This window comes from Pempheris klunzingeri, chromosome 11, assembly GCF_042242105.1.
Source record: "Pempheris klunzingeri isolate RE-2024b chromosome 11, fPemKlu1.hap1, whole genome shotgun sequence".
In the NCBI taxonomy this organism is placed as follows: Eukaryota; Metazoa; Chordata; class Actinopteri; order Acropomatiformes; family Pempheridae; genus Pempheris; species Pempheris klunzingeri.
This window is the reverse complement of record NC_092022.1, coordinates 7514351-7527972: the sequence shown is the minus strand read 5'-3', so window position 1 is coordinate 7527972 and position 13622 is coordinate 7514351.

The following is a 13622-nucleotide window of genomic DNA, read 5'->3' as shown; positions in this document are numbered from 1 at the left end:
CTCTGAGTAGGTGGAGTGGCTGGGAGGAAAACGCCATGAAGAAATCTGGAGAAGGCAAAGAGGTAAAGGTGAGGAGAAGGTGAGGAGCGATGGATGGGACAAACTGAGGTGAAAGAAGAAGAGGACAGACGACTGTACGGATGTGACCTCTCTCAGGGGGAACTAAACTGCTTTTTACCACTGGAGGGGTCAAAGGTCAGAGTCGGGCCTTTAGGGAAATGATCACGCACCACGTTCTCATGAATCATCATGGCAGCTTATAGCTAAGTGTACGTGTGTGTAGTATTCCCATATGCACTTATTAGTGTGTTTGTTCATGACTGTATGTGTGTATGAGTGTGTGTCCAGTTCTTTACTGATGAATGAAAAGCACTTCACTTTGGAGTTCAGAGGTTAAATTCTTTCACTGGAAGCATTTAGACACTCAAACTTCTTTTAGGCACACCTGGGAACTCACACACACACACACACACACACACATGCACATGCACACACACACACACACGCGCGCGCACACACACACACACACACACACACACACACACACACACATACATGCACACACATATACACACACAAACAGCCATGCGTCACCATTTTAGTGGGGACTTCCCATAGATTAGACTCAACATACAGTCTAACTAAAGTATACTAACCTGTCCCTGATGCTGAACCTGACCTTAACCATCACCAAACAAATGTTTTGACACTTTTTCTTTTATCAGAAACTTTTTTAAACTCTTTTATCTTTTTATGTTGAGCAAAATGTCCCCACAAGACACTGTGGGCCCCAAACTGTGAGTGTGCTCCCAGTTTGTGGGCTGGAAAAGGCTGAGTGCAGCAGCCCTCTAACACACCATCCAGCTGAATAATGTGCTGGACATTCAACAGTGTTGGTGGGGCCACTTGATTGGCCAAGAGCTGGATTGTGTTGCATTGCTGCAAAAGTTGAACAAAGCTCAACTTTGAGCTTTTTTCCATACATTTGAACTGCATGTGGACTATTAAAGTATATTATCACCCTTGGCACGCTCTGTTGAGGACTTTTTACCCAAACTTGTCAGCAGAAGCCGTAAAGCTGTAAAGTATAAAGTTTTTGTTGCTTTGACTTTAGCAGAGCTGCCAGTTAGAATGAATGCATGTGAATGCATAACGTTAACATGAATATGTCCAGGGGCAAAAACAAAGCTGTGACCATACTCTTGGATAAAAAGAGCTGAATTTTATCTGTCAAAAAAAAAAAAAAATCAGACAATCTGCTCAGCATGAGGTACAATTCTATTCCTGTTCTGGTAAATCTGCAAAAAATTGTTTTTTTTTAGTAAAAAACTCTCCTCCTCCTCATGTGCCTCAAATTTTGTGCATGACAGGAATCGGGCAACATGCTGACTCTGCAGTAACACCTTTTTTCGGTGCCCACAGACCAAGATGGCGCTACTTCAGTCTGTGAAATGTCCTTTAAAGAAAACAGGATTTAGTTAATTGTTTACACTCCTCTCTCTCTTTCGAGAACGATAACCTTCTGGTTCTCTTAAAACGTCCTTATCTGGAGTTAGTAACACACACATTATCACACACTCTTATTGTACACACACACACTGGTCGACTCTCCAAAACACGTGAGAGCTGTGTCACTCATTATGCTAAATACATTCAGACAATTTGTAATCTTATTAATACATTACAATTTCAGAATTATGTAAGAAATATATTCAGAAATGCCTTTTTTCAAAAGGAAGAGATGGACAGGTTTACTCTGGTTTTCATGAGGATTTCATGTGTTTCCTGCTGCAAGAAGTCAATGTCCAGTTTTCTGTAAATTAATTGTGTAATTTTCCTTTATAACATTTTTTTTTTTTTTTTGTTTTCAAAATAATTTAGAAAAATGTTGTCCTTCATTTTACTGTGTTGCTTATGACAAATTTGGACTCATTATGGTGTAACGAATGCTGATAAAACGAACACTTATTTATGACTTTTTATGGGTTATGACAAAGGTTAAAGCTAAGTAAAGGGATAAGTTAGGGCTAAGGGTAGACATGTCATTCTGATGGTCCAGGTTCGGAAAAGGGGGCTAGGGACAGTCTTTATAAGGGTACCAAAGACTGTGTGTGTGTGTGTGTGTGTTTCCAGTTTCCAGGTCACCACCACCTAATAACATGCTCCTCTCCTCTAACAGCATCTGACAGGTGAGGAGTGAAGCGTCTCTAACAGCTATCGACCACGTTAACTGGGACAGATCACCTCAGCCTCTCTCTCTCTCTCTCTCTCTCTCTCTCTCTCTCTCCGCTTTTTCACTTTCATCTCTATCATGTCTCTCGCTTTCTCTCTGTCTTTTCCATCTTGCGTATGTCTTTACTGGGGCAGTATTTCCTTCACCTTTTCCAAAGACTTCCAAAACATCTGCAGAACAAAATGTGACTCGGTGTGTGTGCTTTCGCCAGCTACCGTGTCTTGAAAATTTGGTTTGTCAGAGAGGAAGGATGCAACAGGATTTCATGAACTGTTTTGTGACCTGACTCAACCTTCATCATAGCATTTCTTCCTTCTACAATCCATTATCTGAATGGCACAAGGCCAGGTAGAGGGAATCTACTGCTGATGTGTGTGCACCGGCAAATAAAAGCAAAAGAAAGCTCTTGATTGAAAGTTGGAAGAGGAAAGTGACCAAGGTATCAACAGAATAATCCTCTTTAAGAAGTTTGAGGACACTCTTTTTGCTTTTTTAAAATTTTAAACTGAAATATTCACCTCATTGTGGTTTATTCCTAATTTAAATCTACATTTTCTGCAGCTGAACTACAGAACCAGACAAGCCAGGATGAATGTTTACACTAGATTCAGGCAAATGTAGAGAATCTATGGGGTGGAATTCCTTTTGGGTGACATTTGATGCACAGTTATTCCAGCACCGCTCACATAGGTCAGGTTGATGTTTCCACACCAAGCCCATGAGTCTTTGTGGAATGTCAGGCTCATGTGCCGTCTGATACTGATCCCACAGAGAAGGCCTTCTTTGTTCCTGAATATTCATATCATCTCCATCAGTCTGCCAGCACACACACACACACACACACACACACACACACACACACACCATACTAGTAGTCACCCAGGAGAAGATAACAGCAGGCCAATCACTCCAATGGCTGCCAGGTCATCTGTCACTGCCGGAGGGTGAAGGGTTGCTAACTGGCGATGAAAGAGAGACAAGAGGAGGGGTTATTAACAAGTATGAGGGAAAAAAAACAGACGGAGACATGAATGCAAGTGGAACACAAAGGTGCATGGCAGGGAGAAAGGGAGGCTGAGGGAGTGAGTGATGTGAGCAGAGATATAATGTAATTACACTTCTGGCTAAAATAAATAAACTTCAGTCGCCCACAGTCTGACTGTCCTGTGAACTAATTCTGACCTCACCTGTCTCTCTCACACAGACTTTAAACTAAACGAACCCCCGTGCATCTCTCCAGCAGGCTGCATAGTATCAGCTATCATCCCATCATGTCGGTATTAACATTTTAAATGTTATCATACAAAATCTCAGTATTTTATTCACTCAGTCCATCCTCTTGTCCAGACTGTGCCTCCGCCTCTGCTTTAAGCTTAACAGTCTGGATTACACTACATCAAAGTCTCACAGCGGGAGAAAACGTGCTCAAGGTTACAAACCAGTCTTCTATAAATCAGACCGAAAATAACAACAATATTAATAAGTCTATGTTTATAGCACACAAAATGATTAAAAAGCAAGCAAAGTGTAGAAAGGGAGATCAGGTAACAAGAGTTAAATGTGGAATATAAGCATTTATCAATTAAATGAAAACTTCATTGATTCCTGGTTGATACCTGTTGATCAATCTGGACTGAGAGTTCAAACACGATCAAAAGAAGTCTGTCTAAAGTTAAATCTTCCCCTCTTAAATCCTTGGTAATTCATCACTCTTAATCCTTTAAAGCCCTCTCTCACCTCAGAGTCAAGACATGAGCAGCAAAATATCACACATCACCGTATTTCACAGCACATGGGGTTTAACTCTCTGATGAGCTTAGTGCTGTCAGCGTCTCGGCTGTGAAACTGTCCAGTTAGTTTGTTCTGCAGATGGGCCCTTAAACAATATTTCAACTCAAACTGACTGTAAACTGATTACGGTTTTCTTTTCGATGTTAGAGAATAAACTAATAAATGCTAAGTGGTGTAAAGATGATGGTTTAGTGGTTAAGTATTGGCTACTTGAGTATTGGTTGGTTAAGTATTTTTGTCCTGCTGTGGTGTACACAATGGGCTTACAAACTGACCTTCCTGCCAAGTATGAACTTTATTTTTTATTAACCACATTCTGCTATCAGTGCCACAGTTAAATTATACCACAGTCAAATGCAGCTGCATCACATGACTAAATGTTCCACAGTTGAAAGTACACATAATAACCTTGCTTTGGCTGAGCAACACACATTGTGACGTCTTCATCTTTATTGTTTTCTATCACCTCACACACATGTTTCTGCATCTGGAACTCGGGTACTCAAACTTCTTAAAAGAGAAGTGAACACAGAAGAGAACAATTTGTTTATCTCTCTCTCCTTGTATTTTTCCCCAGGTCTTGTTCCAACAGCCTGATCACATATGTTATCTGTAATCTGGAGGCTGCCACTGTAGACTTAATTAGTATCTAATCATAATTACTTCAGAAATGAATTAATTTAAAAAAGAATGACATGGTTTTCATCGAAACATTGAAAAAAATACTATGCCAATTAATAATTCATATTTTGTCTTTAACTCATTTAATTAAAAAATGAAATCAAAAAATATTTTTACAAAACCTTTTCATTTTCACTTTTTTATTCCATTTTTGTAGTGAGTCTGTGTATCATTTTCCATCTGATAAGTCATTTGTCCCATGTTCCATGTTCGTAATGTGGGCATTTTGGAGCTTGACCCAATGATACTGTAAAAGCCAATATATCCATCCTCTGCTGTACTGATTTGATTGAACCATCCTTCTTTTAATGTCAACTTTAAGGAAGTGCAATACAAAACTACTTTCTAATGATACTTTCAAATGGGTGGTAGGCAGAATGGTTGAGGCCAGTTAACAGATATAAAGAGATGTGGAGAGCGAGGCGGGAGCAGGAAGGGTTGAGTCTGGGTGGAAGGTTAATGAGGGTTCAATGAGCTGCATGGGTGATAAAAAAGACATGGAGGGGAGCAGTGAACAGGTGCTGACCATGTGTGCACAGCGTAAAAGGCAGTGGAATCACACACATACTGAATCTCTGCCTCTCCCACACGCACACTTTTGGACAAAACACAGTGCAGGTCTGCAGGGTCATGTGCGTGTCTGTCATTTTGTATGTTTGCATTGTGTGTATGCCGAGCTCACGAGTGGCGATGCGTGTCGGAGTGAGATTGAGGAGGTTCTAAATTCCTGTATTTCTATGGGGGGGGGGGGGGGGGGGGGGGGGGGGTCCTCTCAATTATTTACCTTCCTTGCCTCATGCTTTTCTCCTGAAACACACACACAGACAGAGTCTCAACTTCCTGACACACACACAAAGCGAAACAGATCTAGGAAAGATCAGGACTGGAAACATACAGATGTGTGTGTGTGTGTGTGTGTGTGTGTGTGTGTGTGTGTGTGTGCCTGTAATGGGTGGGCATCATGTTGGGGTCAGTGAGGATGAATCCCTCCTTTACAGCAAGGACATTCATCACTAAGACCGCAACTCCGCACACACACAGACACACAAACATGTTCGTACTCCCATACTGACGACCAGCATTTCCCTACTGCACACCCACACACAAACCCTCAGCCTAAAGTTAACCTTAACTAAACTTTCTACTCAAAACTTACTTATCTCATGAAGGTCTAATCCCAGCTCACGTTCTTTATTTGTGGCAAACAATCCAACGCTTGGTGAATTCAGCTTCGCAATGATAGGAAGAGCTGAACGTCGAAGGATGAAACAAAGACATGTGAATGTGCCCCCACTGATGTTCTGCAAACCGCTTTGAAGGTGCTTCTTTTTAGCTGTATTACATCATCCAGTTTTATATGTTTAACATACATCCCTCCACGAAAGAGCCAGTCAAGAGAGAGGAGTGGATGGTACAAATAGATTGCATTACTATCAATCACTTTATGGTCTGAGTGGGCACTAAAACACAAATTGGTCAACCCACACAAAAGATACACACACTACTAAGTTTAAAGTTAGATAAACAGTGTTACTACTACTGAAACCTATTTAAAAGCAGGTACTTGCATCGTTGTTTCTCTACACTGAACTTTTCAAATTTTTTCATTTGCACTTTCATCAACCGGAAAGATTTTAATATGTGTGTGTGTGGCCCAGAGGCAGTTCAACCAAAATGGGGCTGTCATTGGATATTGATGAAGAGGAACAGGCAAATGCTTTCATCCCAAAATACGGTGTGTGTCTGTGTATAAGTGTGCAACCTTTCATGAGGAAATACATGGTCATGTATCTGTGTGTCTGTGCAGCCCGTAGGCTACTACCACTATATTGGTGAGGCAATGTTAGATTATTAATGCACAGAATGAGCATTTCAGGAGGAATTTGGCTGCTTGTCACTGTGGCACCCAATCTCATGGCAGTCCATCCAGACCAACAGGCTGTCATAGCCATCCCTACAGTCATGCTGCTAGCATGGCTAAAAGTAAGACATCTTCCTAAGAGTGTAAATCACTGAAAGGAGTTATGTTTTTCAACAATATTCACTTTTGTGTATCTTCATCACAGTTAAAAGTTGTCTGCATTTTCTCAAACCTGACTGTTGTGTCAGTTACTGTCACTGAGAATCATTTCCACAGTATCCTGCTGCCGCTTTACTGATTTGCCGAAAGAGATGACATTATCCAGGTGACGAGCGGCAACTGGTTTTATTGCTAATTTCTCTTCACAGTAGTTTTGAAAAATAGTTTCCTAGAGGTAAGCTACAGGTAAGATATTACAAGTCAACACAAGCTCATATAGGAGCAAGGGGGGGGAATGATATGCAAGAAACCTCTGCTCTTCTGAATGAGATCTACCCAGATCTCTATAACATAGAGAGGTAATTATTCAGCATGACACCAGACAGGTTCAAGACGCAAAGTTCAAATCAGTGAGAGAAGAAAGATCTAAATATCATGACATCTTCATACCAAAATAAACCTATTAGAACTGTGGTAATGATATTTGCTACAATTAAGCTCATACTGGACTGGGCTGAGGATACGGCCAACAGCAACATGTTTCCAGAGGAACACAGCTTGGAAGAATTTCTTCATCATTTTTGCCCTGGTATGAAGACATCAGAAATAACAGACTATGACAAGTACAGAATTCTGATTGTCCTGGATGGTCTTAATGAATGTCACCATGGTCTTGACCTCACTGAAAGTAAATATTGGAAAGATGTGGGAGAGCCGACGTCAGTGAATGTACTGTTGACAAACCTCATCCAAGGAAAGCTGCATTATAAAGCTAAAATCTGGCTCCACTTCTGACCTGCAGCATCCAACGATATCCCTGCTGATAAGGTTGACTGGGTGATAAAAGTGGAAATATTCAGTGATGTGCAGAAGGAGGAAATTCGGAGATAAGGATTTGGCTGAGAAATTCTGGTTACATGTCAAGAAATCAAGGAGCTTTTAGAGAAAAAGCCTTTTTAGAGTGAAAAGGGGGCGAAGATTTCACTTGTTTGACACTTTGGTAGGATCACACTGAAGCCTTTAGTTTTCCCTGTATCTTCATTGCTCTGTGTCTTATTTCTGCCTTCTTCAAACTCCCTGTCTTCCTCACTTTTGTGTCAGTCCATCATGCGGATTGTCTCTCTCTTACTTCCTCTGTATTTCTTTCCCCTTTCTTCTCTTTCTTTCTCAGAACATAATTAGTCAGTCAAGCAGCTGTCAGATGATTTATTTACCTTTCCCTCCATCTGGATTAGAATGAAAAAGTGCTTTTGGTTTTGTTGCACTGTGTTACGTAGAGAGAAGCGGAGAGAAATAAATGGGTGAGTGAATGCAGCTGCTGTGTTCATTGACCAGATCCTGGACACCCCCACCCACTACACACATGCACACACACATTTACAGTACAATGATGTGATGTTGAAGCACACCGACCAATATAGTTATAGTCATGGCGACTTAGCTTGATGGGAGAAATTGTTCTCATTGACGTAGAAGAAAAAAGGCAAACTGAAATAAGACAAAAGACTTACTTTTTACATTTTCAAGATGATATTTCATAAGTCCACTTACTTTTGTATTTATGCTGTAGATTTACTGGTGTTTTCCAAAATTTCCTAAGCTTTTCAGTCTTCAAACTACATTTAATTTATTTCCTGCCCACTTTCATCTGCGGGACTGCTATGATTACACAACATAAACAATGATTTTGACACTGATTTCCTCAGAATAATTTGGGAACCAATTTTAGCCTTACCACAGCTAACTGTTCAGTCGCCAGACCAAACAATGAGAAACAACATGTCAATTATCCTGAATATTGTTTCATCATTTCAGGTCAAATAAAAACTCTGGGTCTCATCCTGGGGCCAGTTCACATACTACTGTAAACACGCAGGGTTGTGTACTGAAACAGGCACAGGACCAAGGCACAATTACATATCATAGATTACAAAAGCAGTGATAACTGTATATGACTCCTATAACACAGGCACACATGCACGCACAGACTTTTAACTGGTCATCAAGCACAGAAGACATGTGTAACACCAAATGTGTGTGCACTCTGGCATGTGTGTGCATGTCTGTGTGCATGTGTGTGAGCATCTGAATGTAATCGGTAATGAATTACGCCCGTGAAGGACAGGCTTGAATGAAAGCTGGAGCGAGAGATGGAGCACAGGGAGGGGAAAATGAGCGCTGAAAGGAAACGTCCGGAACAATGTAGCAACCAGCACACTGAAGGCCTCTTTCCACAAGCTGCTCCATTGTTTTTGGAAAACTAACTCTTGACCAAAGGAGACTGGAAAACTCACAATTTACCCACATTTAGTTCTGGGTCCACATCAGAGACCTCCTAAAAACAACAGACCTGTTTGATTCATTCAGGAGCTTTCCTGTTGTGGCGTCTTTCACTCGTACCATTGATCTGCTCCTGCTAATTGACAACACATTCGGAGCGCCTCACACTCTTTCTGTCTCGCTCTGCCTCTGTCTCTGAAGATTTGCTTTGATTTCAAAGCTGTCCTTGCAAGCTTTGAGTTGAATGAATGAGTGTTTGTATGTGTTCACTCAACGGAGAAAAGGGACTTTGTTTGTGTGAATGTCACTGCTTTAGACCTGAGAAACTTTTTCCTCCCGCAGTGATGAAAAAATGTACGTCTCAACACTTCACATGGTTCGTTAAACGGTTTCACTGTTGTTTTCAGTAATTTAAATCTCTCTGTCAGCTAATAGAGTCTTTAATCATACTTGATGAGCTGATTTAACAGAAGAAGAGATACTTGGTTACTCCTACATACAGTGAAACATACAATTTTAGATTTAGATGCATGTAAAATCTGTAGTATGTAGGCCATGTCTGCCACGTTAGGCAGTAAAGTAAGATATTTGAAAAAAAATGTGATGACTTAAATTGGTTTGACTTTTTACACCCACTACTGGAGCATGAACTGTAGATGCATTGTTTTCCAGAAAGTAGGAGTTTTCCAGGAAGTTCAAGGTTATGGGATCTTTAACCATCTACAACTATGTGCCAAACCTCAAACCCTTATCCTAACCCCAACCTGAACATAAATCATAATCTCAAACCATAAACCTAAGCTTAAATATATCCCTAAAACCAAGGTTTAATGGTCAAAAGACGTTGAGAGAGGTAAGAGCTGGCCAAAATGTCCTAACTTTTCCAGCTCTCAGTCTATAAACTTAAGACTCCTCACGAGGACAGAAGTGCAAGAGCAGCACACAGAGACAGACTCAGACATCTCACAAGGTGGCTGTAGAACTGTGATTTACTGTCCTTCACAGCTGACTGTCTCTGTGTGACTTCTCACCTCTTTACCTGTTTGAGTCAAAACTAAATATTTAAACTTTAACGTCTCTCTAAATATTAACCTAAACATTCATTCAGAGCAGTGATTTGTGACTTTACCGTCTGCTCATGTGTTTTAGGTTCCCCGACATAAACCCCATTCACTGGCGAGGTCAACTCTGTGAGGTGCGCTTGATTTACATTGCCAGGCACATCAGAACTGCTTTAACAGTTCAAAAGGAAGCTGTAAAGGTGCTGTGATTTAGTAAGCCGCAGTAAAGTGAGTGCAACTCAAGCATTTAAAATATTTCAACTCTGACATTGTGTGAATAAATGAAAATAGGGGCTTTCAACACCCTTCGCTTCCACCACTTCATACCTCTGCCCTGCAGCCTGGACAGACAAAGTGAATTAGACTCTGATAGCTGCTTTGCAGGTATCACATGTTTGTGTATTAATATCTGTGTGTGTGTGTGTGTGTTTGTGTGTGTGTGTGTGTGTGTTTTGCTGCAGGGTCCAAAGTGTTATGTCATTTAATACTTTGGCCTACAGAAGTAACATATTGTGAGTCCTGTGTGTCTGTGTGTGTTGTATTAGCAAAGTTTTGTAAATGTGAGTTTTCGGTGTGTGTATGTGTGTGTGTGTGTGTGTGTGTGTGTGTGTGTGTGTGTGTGTGTGTGTGTGTATGTGTGTGTGTGTGTGTGTGTGTATTCTAGCTGTCATTTAATCCATCCATCCTCAGGTTGCTCTGCTCCCACCCTGCGTGTCCACTCTGCCTCTCACAGACCAATCACATTCCACATTCCTCCATCTTCCCAGGGTCCCGAGGACCCAGGGTGCACGGCTGCGGGGCGTTACCATGGCGTTGGGGTGATGAGGTCACCCCCCTTTGGTACTTCAGTGATTAGATGAGAGCTGATGGGGTGAGATAGAAAGGGATAAACAGAGTCAAAAAGAGGGAGGGAGGAAGAGGATTAAAACATTTGTATGTTTTTTGAAGACACACACAAATACACACACTGATGCATCTATAATTGTGAGAACCCTCATCGACATAATGCATGTCAATGAGGGGAATTAATGGAAATAACATAATGCCTAACCTTAAACCTGAATTTTAACCCAAACCATAAAACCAAATCCTGACCCTTAAACAGCCCTTATGGGTGGTGAGATGTGTCCAGAAATGTCTTCACTCTTAAGGTCTAAAACTTGAGAAAAATGAGAAAGTCAGCCTGTCCTGTTTGGTTCTGAGGGGGTGTCCTTTTTAATCACCTGTCAAGCATAATGCAAACACACAGTTTAGCTCATCATTGTGTCCAGAATGCAGCACTGTGTTCTTTAAGACTGTCTAAAGGAGATCTATATCACTGCCACCATGTTTTCAATGCCCTGTTGAACAGGAGAGAACAGGTGTCAGGATCAAGGCAGCAAGACGTATTGCAGCCAGTGGCCACAGCCTCAGTTTGGACCCCCAGTGATACCAAAATTAAACTACCCGAATAACGGATGGTGAGCGATATAATATTAGCAGACTTTTTGTTAAATGTCTTGCAGTTTCAACATCTTTTTATACTCCAACCAGGTAGTCTTGTTGAGAGACCTGGCCAGGAGGGTCGCGTAGAACAATGTTACAACAATGAATTTAAACAACATAACCAAGCCAAGGCGGCTGTCACGCACTATAAAACATATAAAACATATGGTATACAGTACAGAAAGATTACTATTGTCTGATTGTTTTCCAGTAGACTTACATTCATGTGGTTTCTAATGTGTGTTTGCTGGAGTAGGATCATGTTCAACAGAAAAAACAAAGACAAACAGAGACATGATCCTCAATTATTTTATTGCTATAGTTTCTTTCAGATATCTGAGCTCCTCTTCCTGGTCTTTGACATATTATTGATGTTCAATATGCTGTAATGCAATTGCTGACTACGCATTTGCTTCAATCATTTAGCCAGAGCATCTGCATGTGTGTGTACTTGTGATATTGAGTTTAGGTTGAAGCCAGAGAAGCACTTAAAGGATCACAGAAGACTCAACAGTTGTTTTTAAAAAAAATAATCTATTGCATTGTACTGAATACTTCTGGTCTGATATGTCTTTATGTCGTCTTTTAACTCCTGTCAGACGCTCGGATGGGGAAGCCTGTCTGTGTCTGTTTGTTATATGACCGACTTGATTTCTTGCACCGGTGCATTTTAATAGGCCCATCACTCACATTTAATGTCTGGAAAGATGTAAATTATGATTGATTCATTACACAATAGCTTCATCTGTTTCTCTCATCTCACCTCAGTCGCCTTTCTCTTCCTCATGTTTGTCTTTGACGTTTTCTCTGTGACTTTATGACACAGGTTATCACAGAGCCAACATGTGTTTCCACGTATCAGCTCCCCCTTTCATGTGAAGTACATGCTAAGTACATACAGCAGAGACCTTTTATTTATGATCCACCACCGGCCTGTTTTCTCTCTCTTTGACTCTCCACACACACACACACACACACACACATCAGTACACACACATGCACTTGCTGAGAGACACAGTGCAGACAGTCAGGATAGAGAAGAGTGGCAAGACATGTTGAAGGATATACGACCGTATGTGGACACTATTTCATGTAATGGTTAAACCTGGTGTTGTGTATATATGACCCACACACCAAACATATCTCAATACATTCTATAAAGTGGGGAATTGAAAATGTTCTCCAAAATACATTTGAATAGCATTTCTGAAGGGCTTTTTTTACATTATATGGTTTCTAAAAATAAAATAAGTAAGTATTTTTGTTGTTTTCAACATGACAATGACAGTTCAAATTACATTTGACCAGTAATTAAGACCAAGAGATAAATAAATCTAAAGCAGTTTGACCCAGAAGAAATTAAACCATATGTACTTTTTAAGGCTTTGGGTTGACTAGAAGACATGTACAATCAGACAATCTTACTGACAGCTGGCAAAAATACACACGAAATACCAGGTTGGCCAGGAAAAGAGCAAAGGCAGGATCAGAGTATCAAGCTGCAGGGGTAATGAGGGGATGGGGAGCAGGTGAGTCAGGTGATCTGGGTGGTGACAGGAGGTACAGACTGTGGAATGAAAGGAGAGTCTAGTGGCGAGGGAAGGAACAACAGGAGTGTTAAGAATTATCAGACAATCTGACAAAAACAAGTCAATTAAATCATAATAAGATCTTCATTGTGTACATGAAGATAACAAAAACACGATGACTCTCAGGGAGGTTGTATTTGGGGGGAGAAGGATATTATGAAGCCTCATATCTGCGCAGCAGTGTCATATTTATACATATAGTTTGTGCTTAGCTCGTTTGATTCTCTTTGTTGTGACTGGGCTCATTTCATCCAGATATCTCTCACATGCGGCCGAGGCCTATCGATGACAAACTGACCCACGCCAATGTCTCTTGGGGAGAGATGCTGCGCACAGTCTTGCCAGGGACAGGAAGAGCTCATTTTAAAGTTATGTCTCTGTTACTGAGGAGAGAAGTGGTGAGGAAAGACATAGGCTGCATGTTTTTCCTAAACAACACAAATGTACAGTGAAAGCTTTGGAACAGGTTTAGCCCCAGTTAT